The following is a 25856-nucleotide window of genomic DNA, read 5'->3' as shown; positions in this document are numbered from 1 at the left end:
GTGTATTCATCTCTTGGTCTCCCTCTACGATTTTTACCCTCCACGCTGCCCTCCAGTACTAAATTGGTGATCCCTTGATGCCTCACAACATGTCCTACCAACCGATCCCTCCTTCTAGTCAAGTTGTGCCACAAATTTCTCTTCTCTCCAATTCTATACAGTACCTCCTCATTAGTAAGGTCATCTACCCATCTAATCTTCAGCATTCTTCTGTAGCAGCCCATTTCGAAAGCTTCTATTTTCTTCTTGTACAAACTATTTATCGTCCATGTTTCACTTCCATACATGGCTGCACTCCATGCAAATACTTTCAGAAACGACTTCCTCACACTTAAATCGATACTCGATGTTCACAAATTTCTCTTCTTCAGAAATGCTTTCCTTGCCATTGCCAGTCTATATTTTATATTCTCTCTACTTCGACCATCATCAGTTATTTTGCTCCCAAAATAGCAAAACTCCTTTACTACTTAAAACGTCTCACATCCGAATATAATTCCCGCAGCATTACCCGATTTAATTCGACTACATTCCATTATTCTCGTTTATTTTGATGTTCATCTTAGACCCTCCTTTCAAGACACTTTCCATTCCGTTCAGCTGCTCTTCCATGTCCTTTGCTGTCTCTGACAGAATTACAGTGTCATCGGCGAACCTCAACGTTTTTATTTCTTCTCCACGGATTTTAATTCCTACTCCAAATTTTTCTTTGTTTCCTTTACTGCTTCCTCAATATACAGATTGAATAACATCGGGGAGAGGCTACAACCCTGTCTCACTCCCTTCCCAACCAATGCTTCCCTTTCATGTCCCTCGACTCTTATAACTGCCATCTGGTTTCTGTAAAAATTGTAAATAGCATTTCGATCCCTGTATTTTACCCCTGCCACCTTTAGAATTTGAAAGAGAGTATTCCAGTCAACATTGTCAAAAGCTTTCTCTAAGTCTCCAAATACTAGAAACGTAGGTTTGCCTTTCCTTAGTCTATTTTCTAAGATAAGTCGTAGGGTCAGTATTGCCCCACGTGTTCCAACATTTCTACGGAATCCAAACTGATCTTCCCCGAGGTTACTGTTTTGCAGCAGTGGATTATTAAACTTATAGATTCTCGCAGTACGGCTTTTACTTTATTTCACGCCACAGTAACAACATTGCCGTAGGAGGTGCTGTAGCGGTACACTTCGTAACTTTTATTTTACTTTTCCTGATATTCATTTTACATCCTCTTTTCAGAGCGCTATCCATTCCGTTGAAATGCTCTTGTAAGTCCTTTGCAGCTCTGACGGAATGACAACGTCGCCCACCAGCTTCGAAGTTTATATTGGCTCTCCTTGAACTTCAATTCTCTTTCCAGATGTATCTTTCGCTTCTTTTTCTAATAAGAGCATGGGAGATAGGCTACAACTCTGTCTCATTTCCTTTGCAACCACTTCTTCCCTTTCACGAACTTCGAATGTTACAGCTGCATTCCGGTTTCTGTAGTTAACTCCCTGTACTTTGTCCCCGCTATCTTCGAAATTTCAGAGTGTATTCCAGAAGCTCTATGTTTGTCTTAAGACGGTCACGTAATAAATAAAGAATTTTTCGCGTCTTTATTCCAGTTGCGGACCACTATCTTGTATAACAGGTAGTTGAACTAGGTCAACGATTCCCATCTTCAGTCAGGAAAGAGATGCTGCCTAGGTTCAAGATACCTTTTCGAATATGTTATATGTGGTATTTAAAACTTTACATGTAACGATAAACCCTTTCTGGATTATTGTTTTCTGGCTGTAACATACTTACATATGTTAACTAAATGTGGTACCAAAAGTGTTTCCGCTCGGCTCGTGATGACTGAAATTATCCGTCTGTCATGTAAGATTGACGTCCATACTTGAATTAAAGACACAAACACTTTCCTGGATCACTGTGAGCCTCACAAATCGTGAAATAAGACCTGTTCATGTACTAACGTGCACTGAGACACTCATTGACACATATGCTAAATGCTTATGCCTCACCGTTGCAAGCACTCGCTTCTGTCACTGACGTTTCTCTTTAGTTCAATGTAATTGTCATTTCCAGTCCTCGATGTCTTTCAAGCTCACTGAGGTGACAGAGGTCATGAGGTGATTCCTAATATCGTGTCGTACCTTCTTTTGCTCTTCATTGTGGAGCAATTCACGTCGAATGGACTCAACATGTCGTTGCAAACACCCTGCAGAAATTATGAGCAATGCTGCCTCTATAGCCGTCCATAATTACCAAAGTGTTGCCAGTGCAGGGTTTTGTGCACCGCCAGGATTTTGTGCACGAACTGACATCTGGATTATGCCCCGTAAATGTTCGTTGGGATTCATATCGGGTGATCTTTATGCGCATATTACTCGCTCGAATTGTTCAGAATGTCCTTCAGACCAATCGCGACCAGATGTGGCCCATTGACATGGAGCATTGTCATCAATAAAAATCCCATCGTTGTTTTGGAACTTGAAATCTATGTATGGCCTTCAATGGCCTCCAATTGGCCAAACATTAAAAATTAACCGAGTCATTGGTGGATCTCGGAGTACTGAGCTCCCTAACTATTAACGAAATGGAATGCCCCAGGCGTCTAGCGCCAACTACATTCCGCGCTCAAAATCTGTTATTACCGTCGCGCGGCCATAATCACAATGGAAACCATTTGTCATGAATCACCTGGATATAAATGAAAGCTCAACGAATGCACTGCAGAATTAGTGAGCCTTGCTGTCTCTACAGTGTGTTACAAAAAGGTACGGCCAAACTTTCAGGAAACATTCCTCACACACAAATAAAGAAAATATGTTATGTGGACATGTGTCCGGAAACGCTTAATTTCCATGTTAGAGCTCATTTTAGTGTCGTCAGTATGTACTGTATTTCCTCGATTCACCGCCAGTTGGCCCCGTTGAAGGAAGGTAATGATGACTTCGGTGCTTGTGTTGACATGTGACTCATTGCTCTACAGTACTAGCATCAAGCACATCAGTACATAGCATCAACAGGTCAGTGTTCATCACGAACGTAGTTTTGCAGTTAGTATAGAGAGTGATACGGGAGAACCATTTGTTTCCATACCATGTACAGCGTGTGCAGGCACTATCAGCAGCTGATTGGCCTCCACGGGTACACTTCTGCGAATGGTTCATCCAACAATGTGTCAATCCTGATTTCAGTGCAAATGTTCTCTTTACGGATGAGGCTTCATTCCAACGTGATCAAATTGTAAATTTTCACAATCAACATGTGTGGGCTGACGAGAATCCGCACGCAATTGTGCAATCAAGTCATCAACACAGATTTTCTATGAAAGTTTGGGCAGGCATTGTTGGTGATGTCTTGATTGGGCCCCATGTACTTCCACCTACGCTCAATGGAGCACGTTATCATGATTTCATACGGGGTACTCTACCTGTGCTGCTAGAACATGTACCTTTACAAGTACGACACAACATGTGGTTCATGCACGATGGAGCTCCTGCACATTTCAGTCGAAGTATTCGTAAGCTTCTCAACAACAGATTCGGTGACCGATGGATTGATAGAGGCGGACCAATTCCATGGCCTCCACGCTCTCCTGACCTCAACCCTCTTGACTTTCATTTATGGAGGCATTTGAAAGCTCTTGTCTACGCAACCCCGGTACCAAATGTAGAGACTCTTCATGCTCGTATTGTGGACGGCTGTGATACAATACGCCATTCTCCAGGGCTGCATCAGCGCATCAGAGATTCAATGCGACGGAGTGTGGATGCACGTATCCTCGCTAACTGAGGACATTTTGAACATTTCCTGTAACAAAGTGTTTGAAGTCACGCTGGTACGTTCTGTTGCTGTGTGTTTCCATTTCATGATTAATGTGACATGAAGAGAAGTAATAAAATGAGCTCTAACATGGAAAGTAAGCGTTTCCGGACACATGTCCACATAACATATTTTCTTTCTTTGTGTGTGACGAATGTTTCCTGAAAGTTTGGCCGTACCTTCTTGTAACACCCTGTATAGACGTCCACAATTGCGAAAGTGTTGCCGGTTGTAGGATTTTCTACACGAATTGACCTCTCGTTGATGTCCCATAAATGTTCGATGGGATTCATCTAGAGCGATCTGGGTGAACAAATCGTTCCCTCGAACTGTCGAGAATGTTGCGTGACATAACATCATTGTGTGGGAACATGGAGTCCATTAATGGCTGAAAATGATATCCAAGTAGCCCAACGTAACCATTGCCAGTCAATGATCGGTTAAGTTTGACCAGAGGACCCAGTACATGCCATGTGAACACAGCCGGCACCATCATGTAGCCATCACCAGCTTGCTCATTGTCTTGTTGACGATCCAGTTCTATGTTTTCGTGGGATCTGCGCCATGCTGGAACCCCACCATCAGCTCTTACAAAATGAAATCCGGAATCATCCGACCAGACCGTGGTTTTCCAGTCGTCTAGGATCCAACCGATATCGTCACATGTCCAGGAGAGGCACTGCAGACGATGTCGTGCTGTCAGCAAAGGCACTCGCGTCGGTCATTTGCTGCCATAGTCCATTAACACCAAATGTCACCGCACTCTCGTAACGGATAGGTTCTTCGTACGTCCCACACTGATTTCTGGAGTTATCTCACAAAGTGTTGCCTGTCTGTTAGCACTGACAACTCCACGCAGAAGCCGCTGCTGTCAGTCGTTAAGTGGAAGCCGTTGGATACTGCTTTGTCCATGGTGAGAGGTAATGCCAGAAAACGGGTACTCTCGGCACATTCGTGACACTGTGGATCTCGGAATACTGAATTCCTAAACGATTTCCGAAATGGAATGACCCATACGTCTAGTGCCAACTACGTTCCGCGTTCAAGTCTGTTAATCCCGTTGTGCGGCCATAATAACAATCGAAACCTTTTCACATGAATCACCTGAGTACAAATGATAGCTGCATCAATGCACTGCCATTTTATACCTTGTGTACGCGATACTGCCGCTATCTGTATCGTTACTGCATGACTTATGTCGCCTCATTCTACTTCTTCCTATTTGTCCTCTTGCGTTCTTTCCCAACACTTTCCCTACAAAAATGTTAATGATGAAACTCTTGTGTCTGATGGGGTGTTGTAAATTTTGTTTTTTTCTGTTTTGCCTTTCCTTTAGTAATTGTCTCTCTTTGTTGACTTCCTTTAGGACTTTCAGGCTACTTTTTCCTTTGCTTCCAATTTCTTTCTTGTCATTTTCCACCCTATCCACACTTCAGCAGGTTCAAGTCGATTCGTTTCCAGCTAACCCAGTATTTGGCTTTCACTTCCGTTGAGCAGTGAACATCATACAAAAGCCAGAATGAGATTTTCACTCTGTATGAATCATTTATCATACAAATGATTTAGTACATTCATTCTTTCACATTCGTGTTCATTGTTTTGCCAGTTAAAATGTTTTCACTAGACATAAACGCCGGTTTTGCCAGTGCAATCCTTCTCTTGACTTCCATTTCGCATTCACTGTCCTCTGAGAGTCTACTGCCTAAATTAAAAAAAAAAAAATTAAATTAAATAAAAATTGCCGGCCAGAGTGGCAGAGCGGTTCTGGGCGCTTCAGTCTAGAACCGCGCGACCGCTACGGTCGCAGGTTCGAATCCTGCCTCGGGCATGGATGTGTGTGATGTCCTTAGGTTAGTTAGGTTTAAGTAGTTCTAAGTTCTAGGGGACTGATGACCTCAGATGTTAAGTCCCATAGTGCTCAGAGCTATTTTTAACAAAAATTTTCCATCTGACCAATTCTGACGTCATCAATTTTTATATTTGTTTTAATATCTTCCACAGTTTCCTTACTATCAGTAGCTTCAATTTCTGATTGTCCACTCTGAATTTCCATTGTTTAAAAGTGTGTGATAACTTGCAGCAATCTCTTCGTTTCTTTTTCGGAGGCTCCAACTAATACGATGCCATGGGCAAAACTGACGCGATGTATCCTTTCACCATTGGTTGTCATTCCTCTTGTCTTTTCCTTCATGATCTGCCGAGCGAAAGGGCGCAGTGATTAGCACACTGGACTTGCATTCGGGAGGACGACGATTCAAATCCACGTGTTAGGTAACGAAACCTCCTGGCAGATTAAAACCGTGTGCCGGTCCGAGACTCGAACTCGGGACCTTTGCCTTCCGCGGGCAAGTGCTCTACTGTCTGAGCAACCCGAGCAAAACTCACGACCCGTCCCCACAGCTTCAGTTCTGCCAGAGTCTCGTCTCCTACCTTCCAAAGGCAAAGGTCCCGAGTTCGAGTCTCGGTCCGCACACAACTTTAATCTGCCAGGAAGTTTCATATCAGCGCACACTCCGCTGCAGAGTGAAAATCTTATTCCACGTGTTAGGTTTTCTGTAATTTCCGTAAATCACTCCAAGCAACTGCCACGATGGTTCCTTTGGAAGGACACGGCCAGTTTCCTTCCCAATACTTGACAGAATCTAAGCTTGTGCTCCATCTCTAATGACCACCACACGGACGGGATGTTAACCCGCAGTCTTCCATCCTTTCCCTTCGTGATCTGAATACCTTTCTCAAAGGACCTCTAAATTTCTTCTGTACAAGAAATAGACATACCAACAATTGACGTAGCGTACGAGTAGGAGGCATCATTTGGATAAGAGTAGCGTTCAAATGATTACTGGAACATGTGACTAACTAAATAAGGAGATATCGAACATCCTTGGCTAAATCCTTTTATACAGGGTGTCCGAAAAGTCTTCCCCTGATTACATAAATTGATAACTCAGGCTAGAAGTAAGATACAAATATGAAACTTGTGTCGAATTGTTTACAGCTATCAAAGTTTTTTTTTCTGCTTTAGGTTCGCAGTACGTAAGTAGTGGATGAGGTGCAGCGTCCAAGAAGCCATGTTAACCATCAGGAGAAGGCACAGTGTGTCTTGTGGTACCATGAGACACGATCACCAACCACAGTGCAGAGACACTTCCAGACAACATTTGGAAGGAATCCACCTGATGTCAAGAGCATTAAAGCCTGGTATGAGAGGTTCAAGAACACAGGATCGGTTGCTGACCTTCCGAGGTCTGGTCGACCAAGAACCTCAGCAGACAGGGTGGAAGCTGTAAGGCAGTCTTTTATGCGAAGAAATCGGTGCGCAGGGCCTCACGTGAAACACAGATGCCGAAAAGTTCTCTCCATGACATTTTACATAAACGTTTATTGTTTCGTGCATACAAAGTGCAAATCGTTCAGGCCTTGTTGCCCAATGACAGTACACGTCGATATGACTTTGCGGTCGAAATGCTATCACGTATTGAGGACGATGATGGTTATCTCACACAAATTGCCTTTTCCGACGAAGCGACCTTTTTTGACAGTGGAGTAGCGAATCGCCATAATGTGCTCATTTGGGGTTCCTGGCGAGGTCAAGGAGTGCACCAGAGGCAGTCCAAAGGTGAATGTTTGGTGCACGCTATTGCACGATCCAATTATCGGGCGATTCTTCTTCGCTGAGGCTATCATCACATCTGCAGTGTATCCGGACATATTGCATCTGTATGCTGTTCCTCAGCTGCTTCATTATCACCTCGATGTCTCGTTTCAGCAAGACGGTACACCGCCTCATTGGGGTTTGGACGTCCGTGCCTATCTCGATATGACCATTCCTGGGCGATGGATTGGTCGTGATGGGCCAACGGTTTGGCCTCCACGCTCTCCTGACATAACCCCATTAGACTTCTTTTTATGAGGTTATGTCAAGGACGAGGTCTACCGAACACCAGATCTTGAAACCTTGCGGCAACAGATAACCACAGTCGTTGAATCGATCCCTCCAGTGATGTTGGCTAATGTGTGGACGGATATTGAATATCACCTAGATGTGCTACGTGCTACCAACGGTGCTCATGTAGAAGTTTACTGATGTGTGAAAAAAAAACTTTGATAGTTTGTAAACAATTAGACACCAGTTTCATATTTGTTTCTTACTTCTAGCCTGCGTTATCAATTTATGTAATCAGGGAAAGACTTTTCGGACACCCTGTATTATTGGCCTTTTCCTCTACCCTACTGATGTTTATTTTCGTGCTATGGCTCTGATGCTGCTGATTGACCTGCACAAAGCATAATGAAGAGAAGGTTGTTGGGATTACCCAGCGCGTAAGCGGAGAGGTGAGTGCTGAGAGCAGACAGCAGGTGCAGTGGCACCAGCGTCCTTGATCCCTCGCTCGCTCGTCCATCATCCCTCCCTCCCTCCGTCCCACCCTCCAGACCTGGTGGTCTGCTGACTCACCAGTCGCCGCCCACCCCGGCCAGGGGGCGCAGATAGCCACAGGGGTGGCTGCAAAATGGCGGACATTGCTTTCGCCCCTCCCCCCGTTAAATCTCCCCTAGCCGGGCTCGCCTCCCTCACACACCCGCTATCTATCTTACTTGTCGCTCCCCGTGTGTCCTCGTATTTTCCTCGACCTTTCTCCTCCCCTCCCGCAAACACGGTCACAGAGGGAGGCGGCTGGCCACCCGCGCGCTTTCCACCCCGAGCCCTGCTCCCCGCCGACGGCAGAAAAGTGAATTTCCGCATCATTGGAGAATCTACGGCCTCTCCTCCTCCGTCCTCTCCTCTGCTACCCCTGACTGCCTGCTGCCTGTGCCTCGCCTCGGCCCTTATTATTTTTTTATGCCGCCAGTTGATTTTTCTCCTCCGCTTCTCCGCCGTTCGGGCGCCGGCAGTGTGTGTATTCTGCCCTCGCCTTCCCCGCGGCTCCCCCTGCTCTATGGGAATGTCGCCACACGCGCTGCCCCGCCGCCGGGATAACACACGAGCGCCGCCCGGTGTGTGCATATTCACGTGCTCGGCCCGCCTTAGGATAACAGCGAAAACTTCGCTTCCACTCGGCTGCGTTTCCCTCCGCGCGTACATCTACGTTGCGACGCGAAAGCATAACAGAACCGATCTGGTCGCCCCTGTGTTTCCCTGGCAGCGTCCGCCCGCCAGCCAATTCTCCGTCTCTCACTAACTCCGGCGGAGCCACTCACCGGGTCAGCGCTCATCACACGACGCACAAGAACCACCACCGTCACATTCGTAATGGGAACAGGTCGTCTAGCAGTAAAGCGTGTGACCGTAAAAAGCAAGGTCGTCCCAGCAAGTATGCGTCAACCGATCGATACAAGCGAAATTAACTACAAGTTATATTGAAATGATAATTAAATGGACACCCTAGCTGCAAACAGGTGTTGAAATACTTCATTAGGGACATGTTGAAAATGTAAACCTGGGACGCCCCACCGCTTCGGGGGTTATGACACATGCTGCCTAGAAAGTTCGCAAAATGCGTTTTATATTTAGAGTGGCGTCGGATGATTTCGTGTTGTTCTAGTAGATAATGCCAGTAGTCCATGCCCGATATCAAGGTCCGCGAAAGCACGTAGTGCGATGCGTGTCCTCCAATCCATCGAATTGCCGAAGTTTTTTGTGAGGGGAAAAATACAGCGTCAGGGAAAAATAAAGCGTCCGTCGTGATCGTTGATTCGTCGGTGCGTCGGAGGAGGGCCATGATGCGTTGCGTCAGCCGCCAAACATCCTTTGCCTCACCGCACTGCAGAGAATGTTCGTCGGTGTCCTGCATGCCACATATAAGGCAGAGCGGGGAATCTACCATGCGAATGTCGTACAATCGTTGGCGGTTGACTATCTTGCGGTTGATTAGTGTATACCATGACGATCGCGCTGCTGTGGTGAGGAGAGGTGTATGGACAGCTCTCCAAATCTGTCGCCAGTTTCGTGTTGGGTATTTAAGTTCGACAACATTGCTGCCATGATGACACCGCAAGTATCGATATATCTCACGGGTAGTGGTGATTCTTGTAAAAGGTATCTGTAACTGAACATAACTAAAATCAACAAAAAATCGCGCGACGTGAGAAAAAGAGGGCGAGATTGTGCCTACCGCCACCGGTGGTTCAAAGGACGTGGGAAGAAGCACATCCAGGATGGCCGACGTGATGGCGTGTTGCCGTTGGTTCCAAGTGCGTAGCGTCGCTCGCAGGTATAGAGCTAGAGCCTTGTTCCGCACATCCGTGAGGTTAAGTCCTCCAGAATGGTGTGGGAGAGTTAAAGTCTTGTATTTGACCTTAAACAACATTCCGTGGCTGACATAGTATCCAAAGGCCGCCATTAATCTGTCAGCAATACCATGTGGCATTGGCAGTACCTGTGCCAGGTGCGGCAGTCGCGAGGCCAGGTGAAGGTGAACATTAGTGTAGTCCACCCTTTGGAGCAGGTCGTGCGTTCGAAGTGAATTGTTGCGTATGTGCAGTCGGACGTTCTGGAGGAGACGTCGATAGCTCGCCGCCGCTGATTGCCGTAGCGAGCGGGTGAACAATACACCTAAGCATCGCAAAATGTCCACCGTCGTAAACGGACTGTGCAGAGCGTCCAGCCCTCGACCGATGTGCATGATCTTGGTTTTATTCATGTTGACCCTGCTTCCCGCAGCTACTCCGTACGTAGTAAGAAGGGTAACCACCTGATTTACTTCGTTCTCCGACCGGACGAGTATCATCAAGTCGTCGGCATATGCACGACACGTGAAGGAGCTCGCACGGAGTCGGACGCCTGTTAGAGTCCGTCTAAGAGTCCGCATCAATGGTTCGAGCGCTATTGTAAACAGTATCATTGACAAGGGACATCCTTGCCTAACTGAGCTGCAAACAGGAATCGTTCCTACCTCCCTGCCATTGACTCTCACCGTCGAAGAAGCGCCGCGAAGGAGGCGCATGAGGACGGTAATAAAATCATGTGGTATCGCCATGCGTCGCATGATCGAGTCAAGGAAACCATGGTTGATCCTGTCAAAGGCACGATCAAAATCCACCGATACGAACGCCGCTCGCATGCGACAAGCTTCCGTCAGGGAAATTACGTCACGGTATTCGCCGAGGATAGAATGTATGTTGTTCCGAACCCCTAGACAGGCCTGGTCTGGTGGTATTGTCTTGGATATTACAGTCTTGAGCCTTGCCGCCAACATTCGCGCAAAGATCTTATAATCAGTATTAAGCATCGTGAGCGGTCTAAATTGATGGGCGCTGACACTCGCTGTCGATTTCGGTATTGGTATAAGTATTCCCGCCATGAACTGCGACGGAACGTCCGTGGCAGGGCTCAATAACTCATTATATATCAATAACAACTGGGACATCATTAAATCCGCAAATGCGCGGTAAAATTCGAGTGTCAACCCATCTGGCCCAGGGGATTTATGCACCGCACCCTTCGCGAGTGCGCCCCGGATGTCATCTTCCGTTAGAGGTTCCAATAGCGCCTCTGCATCCGGAACTTCCACCTCCGTTTGCATCTGTCGCAAAATTTCTTCTCCTGTCCGATTGTCCGTCGGCGTCCTAGTGAAAAGGAGGCGGTAATGCTCCAGAAACTCAGCAGCAATGTCCTGTCGCGACGTCAAGGGCCGACCATCGTCATCATGGAGGACTGTGATTAGGGATCGTCGATTACGCGCATGTCCCTTGGACACATGATGCGTGCCAATACGTTCTCCATCGACGTTGTCCAAACACCGAACACGGATCGAAAGTCCCTCCAATCGACGTCTCGTGATCGATAAAATGCAGGCCTGAATGCGATGGACTTCCGCTTGACGCTCGGGCGATGGGGCCCTGGAGGACAGGTCGCGGAGCACCATGTAGTAATAATCACGTGTATCTCGGAGCCATTTCGCTTTTTCTTTGCCATACGTGATGAGAGCTCTTCGTATCGCCGGTTTTGCACACGGCAGCCACCACGAAAGAACCGCACGGTGCAGCGGCAGACGGCGAGTGCAAGTCTGCCATGTTTCTTCGATCCGCTGGCGACATTCGAGATCAACTAATAAGGATGAATTAAGTTTCCAGGAACTACGACTCCGCCAGACCCTCTGCCGTGGGAGGGTTAACGTGCATAAATATGCAAGGTGATCCGTAAAAGCTGTGGGCCAACGTTCAGCAGCCAACACGTGATCTCTTAATCCGTCAGAAACATAAATCCGATCCAGCCTGCTCGCCGAGTGGCTAGTAAAATACGTGTAGCCCTCTCGCTGCCCATGGATCATTTCCCACGTGTCCATAAGGGCCATGTCCCGGCAGATCGTGTTCAATGCGTGGCAGGAGCTTAAATTAGGAGTTTGATCCTTCGGTGTGAGTACACAGTTAAAATCCCCCCCCTACCAAGATGTGGTCATACCTGCCATGGAATAGGGGGGCAATCTCCTCCGAGTAGAATCGTGCACGCGCCTGTCGATTGTCAGATCCGGAGGGTGCATAGATGTTGACGATACGAATGCCGTTCACGGTCATAGCCAAACCCCGAGCCGAAGGAAGGTAATCGAGGTCACACACCGGAATCCCTTCCCGGACTAGCATCGCTGTGCCACGTCCTCCATCGGGAGTCGGCGCTAGGTAAGTGTTGTATCTATGCACGTCGGGAAAAGCAGAATTGCAGGTTTCCTGCATCAGCAGAATATCAAAGTCAGTGGCGTAAATCATGTCCCGGAGAAGTTGCATCTTTGCAATCGAACGTGCGGTGTTAATGTTCACTGTGGCCACCTTATATGCTTGGTCCGTTGTCGCTGTTGTCATGCTCGTGTCATGTCATTGAGAACTCCAAGGGCTTTAGTCCACTATTCGTGCTCAGAGGGGTGCCCGCCAACGTGCTGCCCTCCTTTGTTGTCGTTCCGTGGTGTGCATCCTGTAGGTGAGTGGTCATCATTAGGAGGTGGCAATTCCTGTATGTCTTCGACTGGTTCCGCCCAGTCGCAGTGGTCATCCATCCGAGAAACGTCCTCTGATGTATTTCGACGTGGCTGCTGGGACATTGGTATCCCTGACTCCTTCGTCGGTAGCGCTGGGTCAGTCGGTGTCAATGAAGAGGGCCCATCTGAAAGGCAAGACATCCGGTCACCATCTGACGGAATACTGTCAGCGTCCTCTAAAGGCACGTGTTCTGTGTCAGACAGTTCTTCGGCTAGGATACCTTCCGTGTCCCCTAGGCTAGGGGGGGACGTGTCACCCGAACTATGGCGACGCTTTTTGCGACGCTTAGGCGATCGGTGTTTGCGTGCCCTGCCCTCTGCTGCCTCACTGTGTTCGTCGATCGTTCGTTGGGCCGTTGCCGGCGCCACTGTCTCGACCTCGACTTCCACGCCGCGTGCTTCATGTGAGTTTTCGGAAGGTTCCTCCCTCAACTGTCGTGGCGTGGGTGTAGGGACATTCTCCGAGTCACCTCCATGCTCCCGTAACTCGGTCTGCTCTTGCATAAACACGTCCTTGTCACGCTCCGAACTGGGCAACACCTCCCGGCGAGCCACCGACACGTACGTCATCGGCAGTTGCGTGGGAACTTCTCGCTGTGACGCTTCTCCATGTGGCAGTTGCACCACGCGGCGTTCTATGCACTCCGAGCGGATATGTCCTTCTCCACCACAGCCAGAACAGGTGCGTGGCTGGCCATCGTAGATCAAGATAGCTCGACATCCGCCAATGTATAAATAAGACGGGATATGTTTAGTAAGGAGGATCTGCACCTGTCGCACGCCGTTAAGCACAGGATATGTACTAAAACTTGCCCAGCGTTCAGGCGTATGACTAAGTACCGTTCCATATGGTCGCAGCGATTCAGTAACCATCGATTCTGGCACCTCAAACGGCAATTCAAAGATCCGAATGACCCTCACACCCAATCCTGAAGGAGCTACTGTTACATCGCTGATATGGCCATCATAGTGCCGAAATTTAAATCCTCTTTGAGCAGCGGAGAGAGTTCTTTCACACGCAGTTTCATCGGTCATCTTTACGTACATTGTACTGCTTACAATGGACAGGTGTATTCCAATTATGTCTGCAGCAGGTAAACGAACTTCTTCCCTCAAAAAACGCTCTATTTCGAAAGCTTTGGGTCTGGCAAATTCGTTCTCGAACGTAAATTGGAGAGTAGTCTTTCGAAAATTGTGTGCCATGGCGATCGAGTCAGACAACAACACGCACGAGTACCGGCGGTGTAAACACTTCCTCGTCCACGCGCGCCCGCGGCCGGGACAGCAGGTCCGTGCCGCACCACTGCCTAAAGCAGACTGTGAGCCACCGAGAGCACGGAGAATAGTGCGCCTGCAGGGACTTATCCCTTGCACGCTCCCCGTGAGACCCACATTCCCAACATGTCCACACCACTATATTCGTTGTGCGCCTAATAGATGTTTGCCCATCATACTCATTACTCGTAGCAGTTGGATCTACCAAGTCCCATAAGAGTTTGGGCATAGCGTGTGAGTTCACACAAGCAGGTCAATGGCCGGGAAGCCATATTTTAACTATATATGAAGGTAGTATCTGTTGCCAGAGAGAAGAAATAAAACTTTGAGGTTCGCCGATGACATTGTAATTCTGTCAGAGACAGTAAATGACTTGGAAGAGCAGTTGAACGGAATGGACAGTGTCTTGAAAGGAGGCTATAAGATGAAAATGAACAAAAGCAAAACAAGGATAATGGAATGTAGTCGAATTAAGTCGGGTGATGCTGAAGGAATTAGATTAGGAAATGAGACACTTAAAGTAGTAAAGGAGTTTTGCTATTTGGGGAGCAAAATAACTGATGATGGTCGAAGCAGAGAGGATATAAAATGTAGACTGGCAATGGCAAGGAAAGCGTTTCTGAAGAACAGAAATTTCTTAACATCGAGTACAGATTTAAGTGTGAGGAAGTCGTTTCTGAAAGTATTTGTATGGAGTGTAGGCATGTATGGAAGTGAAACATGGACGATAAATAGTTTGGACAAGAAGAGAATAGAAGCTTTCGAAATGTGGTACTACAGAATAATGCTGAAGATTAGATGGGAAGATCACATAACTAATGAGGAAGTACTGAATAGGATTGGGGAGAAGAGATTTTTGTGGCACAACTTGACTAGAAGAAGTGATCGGTTGGTAGGACATGTTCTGAGGCATCAAGGGATCACCAGTTTAGTATTGGAGGGCAGCGTGGAGGGTAAAAATCGTAGAGGGAGACCAAGAGATGAATACACTTAGCAGATTCAGAAGGATGTAGGCTGCAGTAGGTACTGGGAGATGAAGAAGCTTGCACAGGATAGAGTAGCATGGAGAGCTGCATCAAACCAGTCTCAGGACTGAAGACCACAACAACAACAACATCTGTTCCCGTAAGAACAGGTACCGTTGATGACCGTGCAGTTTTCGCTAGAATGAAATGATAATTAAATGGACAGCCTAGCTGCAAACAGGCGTTGAAATACTTCATTGGGGACATTTTGAAAATGTGTGCCCTTACCGGGACTCGCACCCGGGACCTCCTACTTACATGGCAGACGCTCTATCCATCTGAGCCAATGAGGGCACAGAGCATAGTGCGCCTACAGGGACTTATCCCCGGTCGGCAACTGTAAAAATTGTTAGTTCGCCGAAACAGGTCATTCCAAATGATTTAAGTATGCTTAATCTCGTGCTATTAAATTGTCAAAGTGTCTGTAGCAAGATCCCCGAGTTAATCTCCGAAATAAACAGCAGCAATGCCAATATTATATTAGGTACCGAAAGCTGGTTGAAACCAGACATAAAAAGCAGTGAAATTTTGAACTCTGATTGGAAAAGTTTAGGAAGGATAGGACTGATGCTGTGGGAGGTGGTGTGTTCGTTGCTGTTAAAAGCTGGCTGTGAAATAGTTTGGATAAAGCTATCAATCAGACATGGACTGACCGTTGTATTAAAATGTTTTTATAGACCACCAGCATCCGCAACAAAAGTCGCAGAACGTTTCAGGGAAAGTCTTGAGTACATAAGAAGTAAATACCCAACTTATCCATTAGTTATAGGTGGAGACTTTAACCTAGCATCCATTGACTGGCTCAAATGGCTCTGAGCACTATGGGACTTAACTTCTGAAGTCATCAGTCCCCTAGAACTTAGAACTACTTAAACCTAACTAACCTAAGGACATCACACACATCCATGCCCGAGGCAGGATTCGAACCTGCGACCGTAGTGGTCGCGCGGTTCCAGACTGAAGCGCGTAGAACCGCTCGGCCACTCCGGCCGGCATCCATTGACTGGGAAAATTACACGTTTATCACAGGGGGCAGAAACAAAGATTCGTGTGACGTTATCCTAGGACAGCGTAGAGTTTTCTTGTTTGGGAAAGCAAATAAAAGTGTCATTAATGAATATCTTCATAGTCAACTCCAAGCATTCACCGCGGGACACAAATATATTGAGCATCTTTGGTCTGAATTTAAAGGTATTGTCCACCATGTGCTAGAGAAGTATGTGAAAGCAAAACTATAGGGGAGGGAAAGGATCCACCTTGGTACAACAAACATATTAGGAAGTTGTTGAGAAAGCAGAGAATTTTGCACAGTCGTTTTAAACGTGGCCACTGCCCCGCTGACAAACAGAAATTATGCGAAATGAAAGCAGTTGTCAGAAGGATAATGAGAGACTCTTTTAACGAATTTGAAAGCAATATTTTATCTGCAGTTTCGTACGTAAAAACTATGAACGCTACAAATAATTCAATACCTTCTCTTGCTAACAGAAGGGGTAGTGTAACAGAAGCCCGAAACTCTAAACCTAGCTTTCAAAAACTCGTTTAGGGTAGAGGACTGCAGCACCATTCCCCCTTTCAATTATCGAACAAACCCAAGGATGGCTGACATAGTGGTTAGTGTATCTGGGACTGTAAAACAGTTAACATCCTTAGACGCCAGGAAAGCATCTGGCCCAGACGGTATCCCCGTGGGATTATATGTTGACTATGCTACAAACATAGCACCATTCTTTTCCATCATCTATCAGAGATCATTGGAACAGCGGATAGTTCCACGGGTCTGGAAGAAGGCCCAGGTCATAGCACTCTATAAAAAGGGTGAAAAATCGGATGCACATAGTTAATGGCCAATTTCACTGACGTCGATTTGTTGTAGAATCATGGAACATATTTTCTGTTCAGACATAATGTCCTTTCTAGACTCTGAGAAGCTCATCTGCAGAAACCAGCACTGTTTTAGGAAACAGCGGTCATGAGAGACACAGCTGGCCCTCTTTGTGCATGATATACAACAGGCTCTAGATACCGGCTCCCAGATTGATGCCATATTCCTCGACTTTGGAAAGGCGTTCGACTCAGTTCCGCACTGTCGCTTGCTCCAAAAAGTGCGCGCTTACGGTCTATCCGATGACACATGCGGTTGGACAGAAAGTTTTCTAACGGACAGGGAGCAGTATGTCGTCCTGAACGGGGGAACTTCAACAGGAACAAGCGTAACTTCAGGTGTGCCCCAGGGCAGCGTAATAGATTCGCTGCATTTTACGATTTACATAAACAAGTTGGTTGGTGGTACTGACAGCGGCATTACACTGTTTGCCGATGATGCTGTAGTCTACAGGAAAGTAGTATCACACGAAAGTTGTGAACAAATCAATGAGAATTTGCAGAAAATAAATGCGTGGTGTAATGACTGGCAGCTATCTCTCAATATTAATAAGTGTAACCTACTGCGTATAACAAAGCGAAAATTCCCATTAATGTATGAGTGCAAAACAAATGATCAGTCTTTGGAAGCGGTGACATCAGTCAATGGGTGTGACTATTCGAAATGATTTCAAATGGAATGATCAGATTACACTAGTAACGGGTAAGGCAAACTCTAGATTGCGGTTTGTTGGTAGAATCCTGAAGCGATGCATTCCTTCAACAAAGGAAATTGCTTACAATACGTTAGTTCGACCAGTCTTATTGTTCGTCTGTATGGGACCGTTACGAGTTGGGTCTGTTTCAAGAGATTGAGAAGGTCCAAAGAAAAGCGACGAGATTCGTGACTGGTACATTTAGCCATCGCGAGAGCGTTACAAATCTCATAGAAAGTTTGAGGTGGAACACACTTGTAGATAGACGACGCGCTAAACAGATGGGGCTGCTCACAAAATTTCGAAATCCAATCGTCACCGAGAATGTAGAGCATATATTATTTCCATCGACTTCCAAATCGCGTAATGATCATCACTGAAAGATAAGGGAAATAAGAGCTCGCACTGAGGCGTTCAGACAGTCGTTTTTCCCTCGCGCGATCCGCGAGTGGGACAGAGGGGGGCAAATATGACTTGGGCGCGAATTGTGCCTTCCGCCACACACCGCTTGGTGGCTAGCGGAATATATATGTAGATGTAAGGCGATTGTCTTACAGTCGTGGCAAGTCATACATTGGTCAGCTGGTTTTTGTTCGGTCCGAAGAAAACAAACTGGTTTTCTTTTCACGCCATCTGGCGCTGACTGTTCCACACCGTTCTTGGGTGCCTTGTGTGTTCTCAACTCTCGCCATGTGTGGCTACTTCCAGTACTGTCAAGCACTATCATTTTTGTGGCCCAGGTGCTATGTTATTGGGAGGCATAATGTTGCAAAGGCGCACTGACGTCCACATCTTCGAACACGATACACTCACCGGTCAATGTTACTGTGAGTCTGCACTTGTTCCCCACGTGCATGTTTCCAGTGGTGCATTTTTATGGCTGGCAGTGCGTGACAGCATCGAACGTCGCAGGTGAAGGAGCTCTTGGAACGACGCGATGTTCGGTGTATGGACCGCCCTTCCCGTTTCGCCGACAAATCCTATTGAACACGTGCGGGAGTGTTGGAGAGACGTGTTGCACTGCGTCCGTATGCGCCGACGACATCCAGCATTTGTCAGCCGCGCTGGTGGGGGGAATGGGACGGCCTAGCACGAGGGCTCTTTACCAGCGTTATGGTCAGCATTGGAACACGTTACAGAACACGCATTGTCGTTTGTGGTAATCACGCACCCCACTGAGAGAGGAAACCACCTAACGGAGGTTCGAAAAATACGATTTTTTTAATTGCATAAATCGTTAACTATCCAAGAATACGCTGTCAAAATTTCAAAGCGAAATTCGCCTTCGTTTAGATTTTATGAGCATAGAACCGAGTGCACATCGGCACAATTATGGCGACATACTATCTCATGATTTCCACGGATGAAAATCCACGACACGAGTATTGCCCAGAGGGAGAAGACAGCAGGCGCGAGTGGCAGAAACGAACAGCCCTTGCAATGGAACATGAACCGCACGCTACTCCATTGCACCCCGACATACAGAAGGAAATTCTTCTCATATTTGAAGATTTATCACGGGGTGAATTACTGGAGAGGTGTTTAGGTGGGCACGCACAAAATGCGAATGAAAGTTTTAATTCCGCTATCTGGCGATTAGCTCCAAAGCACTTGCACTTCGGATTAAAAGTGCTGAATTGGCATCGTATTTAGCAGCTGGCTTATTCAGTGAAGGAAATTCGTCCCTTCTGATAGTCGTAAAGAAGGCAGGAATTGTAGTAGGCACGCAAAGCTTCAATTATGCCGAACAAATGGATAACCAGTGCGTAAGCCGGCAGAATCGACATAGTTCATTGAAATCGAAGGGAGCTCGGAAAGCTCTGCTGCAAGCACAAAACGAAGCCTATGAGAAAGAACAAGGCTTATTTTATGGTGCTGGAATAGCAGATTAATCGGTAAGCATTCTACATTATTGTTAACTTCCTTTCATTTCTGGTTTCCGAGTATTCATTCTTTAAACACGTTTATCTCGAAATGACTTTTTTCACATTTGCGTGCAGTCTAACTCAGAAAGTATAGAACCGATCATTATGAAAAGTGATACTATGATACTTTATAAAATTACGAATTATATGAACCAACTTGTGAGATATCATGATTTTAAAGGTATTATTGTTTACATAATTGGCAACGGCCTTGCCGCAGTTAATACACCGGTTCCCGTGAGATCACCGAAGTTAAGCGCTGTCGGGCGTGGCCGGTACTTGGGTGGGTGACCATCCAGCTGCCATGCGCTGTTGCCATTTTTCGGGGTGCACTCAGCCTCGTGATGCCAATTGATGAGTTACTCGACCGAATAGTAGCGGCACCGGTCAAAGAAAACCATCATAACGACCGGAAGAGCGGTGTACTGACCCCATGCCCCTCCTATCCGCATCCTCAACTGAGGATGACGCGGCGGTCGGATGGTCCCGATGGGCCACTTGTGGCCTGAAGACGGAGTGCTTTATTGTTTACATAATTAGAGAAAAAATCGTCAAAATCGAAGTAAACTGTTCCAACGCCAGCAATTTTTTTAGTTTTCATTATTTCCACCTGCATTGAGGTTCATACACTTAGAAAATAAGTTATTAATGTAAAATCAAAACCTTTTTTTACCTCAGATGAAAATGGGAATGGCTACACTGCACGCAATCTGGGAACTGTACTCACGAACTTCAGCCGACATCACAGCGTAACTTTGTTATTTTTGGCTGAAAATATTCAAAAAATTCACAAAAACTGTTCGAAATATAGTTGAAGTGATGTCAAAATTTAATTAAGTTCTAATTAATTCTTCCCACCCAAAAAAATCGCAAAAAATCAGACAGCCTCCTAATGTGGTTTCCCCCCTTAAGAGCGGTGTACCACCTCTTGTAATGTCCAGTGGGTCATCATGAGTCGCGGTGACTTCAGTTCAATCATCTCTTTGCATAAAAGTTCCCTTTCTGCTCGTCTCATTACGTATTTCTTTCGGTTACCTTCTGTGTTATACGTCAGCACTTCTTTCTATGTACGGTCCAAGTTTCATCGAACTACGTTATTAGACAGTGGCACATCTTGCGAAATCTACTTCCGTCCGTGAGTCTCGCATGCCGGTGTACATTAAACAATGAGAGACTTGTGAAACACGACTGACCTACGTTGTATACGAACCTCGCCTTCAGCAAATACGGAACATCTGCTTTGTCAGACTCCGTGGGAGGTATGGTAATAACTCTGCAGGTTATCACGCACGGGGGAAGGAAGAACGCTTTGTGTTCTTCCCAGTGGAAATTTGCGTCCCGATCTCACCCCCGCCACACTTTCTCTACACTCTTTACACGTCAGAGACGGCTGATCAATCAGCTGCGTCTGTTGTCCATAGAGGAGAGACGTGGGAAAGCGCGATGTAACGCGCCGCACTGCTGCCACGGTAAACAGGAGCCTCTTCGACTCCTCTAGCAATTCCATTACCACAGAAGCGCCTCCGTTGTGTGAGAAACACCTGCTGCCTGTGTACGCTGATTGCTACGTCTGAAGGGAGAAGCTGCTGATGTGCTGCTCCCGTCTATTGTGTCCTCTAAAAAGTGGAATACAAGAACACACATCCCGTTCCGCGCAGCGTCGAAAGCGTCGTACTCAGTCCTGCTTCTAAGCGCGAATCAAGGAATAATTTGTTACACTGCGTAATCAAGGCTAAAAAGTCCAAAACACAGAACCTTTTCAATTTAAAAAAATATAAGTACACAATATCACATTTATTGAAATGACAGGTCCTGACATATCATCAGATTATGAACAGTGTAAAGATACGATAGTTCTTGTTAATTAGGGAAGTCAGCCTTTACCTACACTATAGCGTGGTGTTTACCCGTTTCGCTGGAGCTGGCGGCGTGATGAAGAGCTACGTGCAGTAACTGGTGCTAGGGGCTGTTATACCACGGGTTAAATACGAACTCCTTACAAGCTACAAAACGTGCAACACGTTCAGCTGGTATCAACCCTTAAGGAGTCCATATACAACCATACTGGCGTAAAGTGTTGAAGAGAACTGACCGAATGCAAAACAATCTGTCGTTGAACTTATAGTGAAACTGGCTATCCTTTAAGGCGTAGCTGCAGACTGTTTTGTAGGGACGGAAAGTACAAACATCCAGAGCCTGAATGTGTCCAGTGGTTCCAGACACCGGGAGACTATAATGCTGAAAGACGGCTAGAATACTACGTGCCTTGGAAATGGTATGTTATAGTGTAGTTTGTCCTGAAATCCATTTCTTTAGTTTGCAGTTATAAAGTGTTCACGTATATACAAGGTCGTAAAAGGCCAATGATACTTACGTCATTCGACGGCCCACATACACTACTGACCCTTAAAATTGCTACACCAAGAAGAAATGTAGATGATAAACGGATATTCAATGGACAAATATATTCTACTAGAACTGACATGTGATTACATTTTCATGCAATCTGGGTGCATAGATCCTGAGAAATCAGTACCCAGAACAACCACCTCTGGCCATTATGACGGCCTTGATACGCCTAGGCATTGAGTCAAACAGAGCTTGGATGGCGTGTACAGGTACAGCTGCCCATGCAGCTTCAACACGATACCACAGTTCATCAAGAGTAGTGACTGGCGTATTGTGACGAGCCAGTTGCTCGGCCACCATTGACCAGACGTTTTCAGTTGGTGAGACATCTGGAGAATGTGCTGGCCAGGGCAGCAGTCGAACATTTTCTGTATCCAGAAAGGCCCGTACACAACCTGCAACATGCGGTCGTGCATTATCCTGCTCAAATGTACGGTTTCGCAGGGATCGAATGAAGGGTAGAGCCAGGGTCGTAACACATCTGAAATGTAACGTCAACTGTTCAAAGTGCTGTCAATGCGAACAAGAGGTGACCGAGACGTGTAACCAATGGCACCCCATACCATCACGCCGGGTGATATGCCAGTATGGCGATGACGAACACACGCTTCCAATGTGCGTTCACCGCGATGTCGCCCAACACGGATGTGACCATCATGATGCTGTAAACAGAACCTGAATTTGTCCGAAAAAATGACGATTTTGCCATTCGTGCACCCAGGTTCGTCGTTGAGTACACCATCGCAGGCCTTTCTGTCTGTGATGCAGCGTCAAGGGTAACCGCATCCATGGTCTCCAAGCTGATAGTCCATGCTGCTGCAAACGTCGTCCAACTGTTTGTGCAGATGGTTGTTGTGTTGCAAACGTCCCCATCTGTTGATCGAGACGTGGCTGCACGATCCGTTACAGCCATGCGGATAAGATGCCTGTCATCTCGACTGCTAGTGATACGAGGCCATAGAGATCCAGCACTGCGTTTCGTATTACCCTCCTGAACCTACCGATTCCATATTCTGCTAACAGTCATTGGATCTCCACCAAGCCGGCCGGTGTGGCCTTGCGGTTCTAAGCGCTTCAGTCTGGAACCGCGTGACCGCTACGGTCGCAGGTTCGAATCCTGCCTCGGGCATGGATGTGTGTGATGTCCTTAGGTTAGTTAGATTTAAGTAGTTCTAAGTTCTAGGGGACTGATGACTACAGATGTTAAGTCCCATAGTGCTCAGAGCCATCTGATCTCCACCAACGCGAGCAGTAATGTCGCGATACGATAAACCGCAATCGCGATAGGTTACAATCTGATCTTTATCAATGTCGGAAACGTGATGGTACGCATTTCTCCTCCTTACACGAGGCATCACGACAACGTTTCACCAGGCAACGTCGGTCAATAGCTGTTTGTGTATGAGAAATAGGTTGAAACTTTCCACACGTCAGCACGTTGTAGGTGTCGCCAACGGCGCCAACCTTCTGTGAATGCTCTGAAAAGCTAATCATTTGCATATCACAGCATCTTCTTCCTGTCGGTTAAATTTCGCGTCTGTAGCACGTCATCTTCGTGGTGTATCAATTTTAATGGCCAGTAGTGTATTTTGTACCATGCAACCACAGTATTGGATGCTAATAGCCGTAAGGGATGGGACTGGCGATAATCTCTTTTTCGTGATACGTTAAGGATGCTCTGGGTTTACGTCAGCCGATTGTCTTATAGTCGTGGCAAGTCATACATTCGTCACACCATCAATACCGTGGAGGATCGGTACATTTAACATAAGCGTCGCACGCGCTTGCAACGTGCGAATACATCTGTTATTGCAGAACATTACCTTGTTAGCGGTCATGCTATGGAATACAAGACAGAGATTCTGCCGTGCACTTCCAGCTATTGGTATTGTCTTACTAAGGAAAGAACTTGCTACATTTCTAGCAGCAACGTACCATACGTCGGAGTGTTGCAAATGACAGGAAAAAAGGGCAGGTAACTTACCTTTTTAAGAAGGGACGTCGAACAAACGCACATAACAATATGCCTATATCACTGACGCCGGTCTGTTGTAGTATTTTGGAACATGTTTTATGATGGCTTATTATGAGTTAAAATCTCCTCTGTAACATCGAACATGAATTTCACAAAACCATCGTTTCAATAACAGTTAGCTCTGTTCATGCACCCGACCCAGAAAGCAGGAGCCCAAGGAGATGTCTTCCTTGACTTGCAAAAGGCGTTCGACATAGCTACGCACTGTCACAGCGCGGACGTGCGGGGAGAAGGTGCCATGCGACTCTAGTGCCGTAGCTAGTTATGTTAGGTTTCTAATTGAGAGTCCATGGCGTAAGGAGCCCGATCGAGGAGATTCTCGACTCGGTTTGAATACGGGGAGTTTAGTGGCCAGATGAGTAGGTGAACTTGAGAGGTGGCATGAGCCCACACTCATATTTCTGTCTTACTCTGAGTAATTCAATTTTCCTCTCTAATTGCATGCGGTGAAAAGTTGCTATTCCTTCACTCACGGACTTCCCACGAAGTGTCTCTCGTCACCCGGGTGGTCTGGTGACAGGCGGGTTCTGCTGATCTTGAAAGGGTTAAGCCGACGGGTGTGAGGGAGTCGAGTGGATACTTTCCAGACGCCGACATTGTCATAAGAGCGGGGGCGACACACCCACAAGGGCCTGACGGAGCGGCTGGGCTAGAGATTCCGTTACTTCGCAGAAACTTTGTGAAAACACTTTCTGGCGGGCTACCAGGCGTGGGTATGACTTGTGTTCCCAGGAAGTCTTGGCGGGGAAAATTCCTGCGTTTTCTGCAAAATCATAACTGTGATTGGCTTGCTCACGGGATAGCTCCGTGACGTAGCAAAATCGGTGCAGAAATTTGCGCCAAGTATCTCCATTGGTGGACTACTTGTGCATCAGCAATAGAGTGGAGTTTTCCGCTGGTTTTCGAATTGCTGATTGGAACGTTTAACCACGGCCACTGTCGTGGGAGCGGGAATGTTCTGTGTTCGGCTTGTACGGGTGCTCTTGAGAGAGTCGTCTCTCCCCTTTCGGTCGGAGTAGGTTACAAGACTGAGCTGTCGCTGCTCTGGACACCCTGCCTTCCGTTGGCTGTCTAATATACTTTTATTTAATTGTAACTGTTTGACGAATTTGCTGAAGTTTCGACTTCAATGTAACTTTCCGAGTACAGTTGGCAATTGAGCGTTCTGTGTACAAGCGGCCTATGTTGTCTGTCTTGAGCAGTTTTGGCTAATGTTGACTGTATCGGAGTTACTGTGTGACTTCGCTTATTAAAATCAATCACTGTACCGTCAGTGATTGTGTGGCGGGCGTTCTTCTTCTCTCTCAGAGGCGCATTTATATTGCTAGGAAGTCTTTAGTCTGGAACAACCAGACCACGATAATTTGTTTTGGGCTATACTCGCGACACTATAATCACCACTACGGGACGTCGAAGCAACCAGCCATCGCCTCCGGTACTCCAGATCGTGTTCTTGCAGTTAAGAAGACAGCTTGGTAATGTATGTCCGCAGCACCGGTAGATTAGGGAATTTTGCTAGGTGATAATCAGAGCTCAGCAGAGCGCGCCTGTTCATCTTTTCTCACTTCGTTCTGTCTTGGGTGGCAACGGCCTTGCCGCAGTGGATACACCGGTTCCCGTCAGATCACCGAAGTTAAGCGCTGTCGGGCGTGGCCGGCACTTGGATGGGAAACCATCAGGGCCGCCATGCGCTGTTGCCATTTTTCGGGTGCACTCAGCATCGTGATGCCAATTGAGGAGCTACTCGACCGAATAGTAGCGGCTCCGGACAAAAAAAAACCATCATAACGAACGGAGAGCCGTGTGCTGACCCCATGCCCCTCCTACCC

The 25856-nt window shown here is 46.8% G+C and overlaps 2 pseudogenes; both read left to right on the top strand.

Annotated features, from left to right (window-relative positions):
- The first annotated feature begins 19784 nt into the window (after positions 1–19784).
- LOC124551597 lies at positions 19785–19901 on the top strand (annotated as a pseudogene).
- Positions 19902–25609: 5708 nt separating this feature from the next.
- Positions 25610–25727, top strand: LOC124551633 (annotated as a pseudogene).
- The last annotated feature ends 129 nt before the right edge of the window (positions 25728–25856 follow it).

This window comes from Schistocerca americana, chromosome 9 (assembly GCF_021461395.2).
Source record: "Schistocerca americana isolate TAMUIC-IGC-003095 chromosome 9, iqSchAmer2.1, whole genome shotgun sequence".
Lineage (NCBI taxonomy): Eukaryota > Metazoa > Arthropoda > Insecta > Orthoptera > Acrididae > Schistocerca > Schistocerca americana.
The sequence above is the reverse complement of the archived record's forward strand: the minus strand, read 5'-3'. Positions and strand labels throughout refer to the sequence as shown.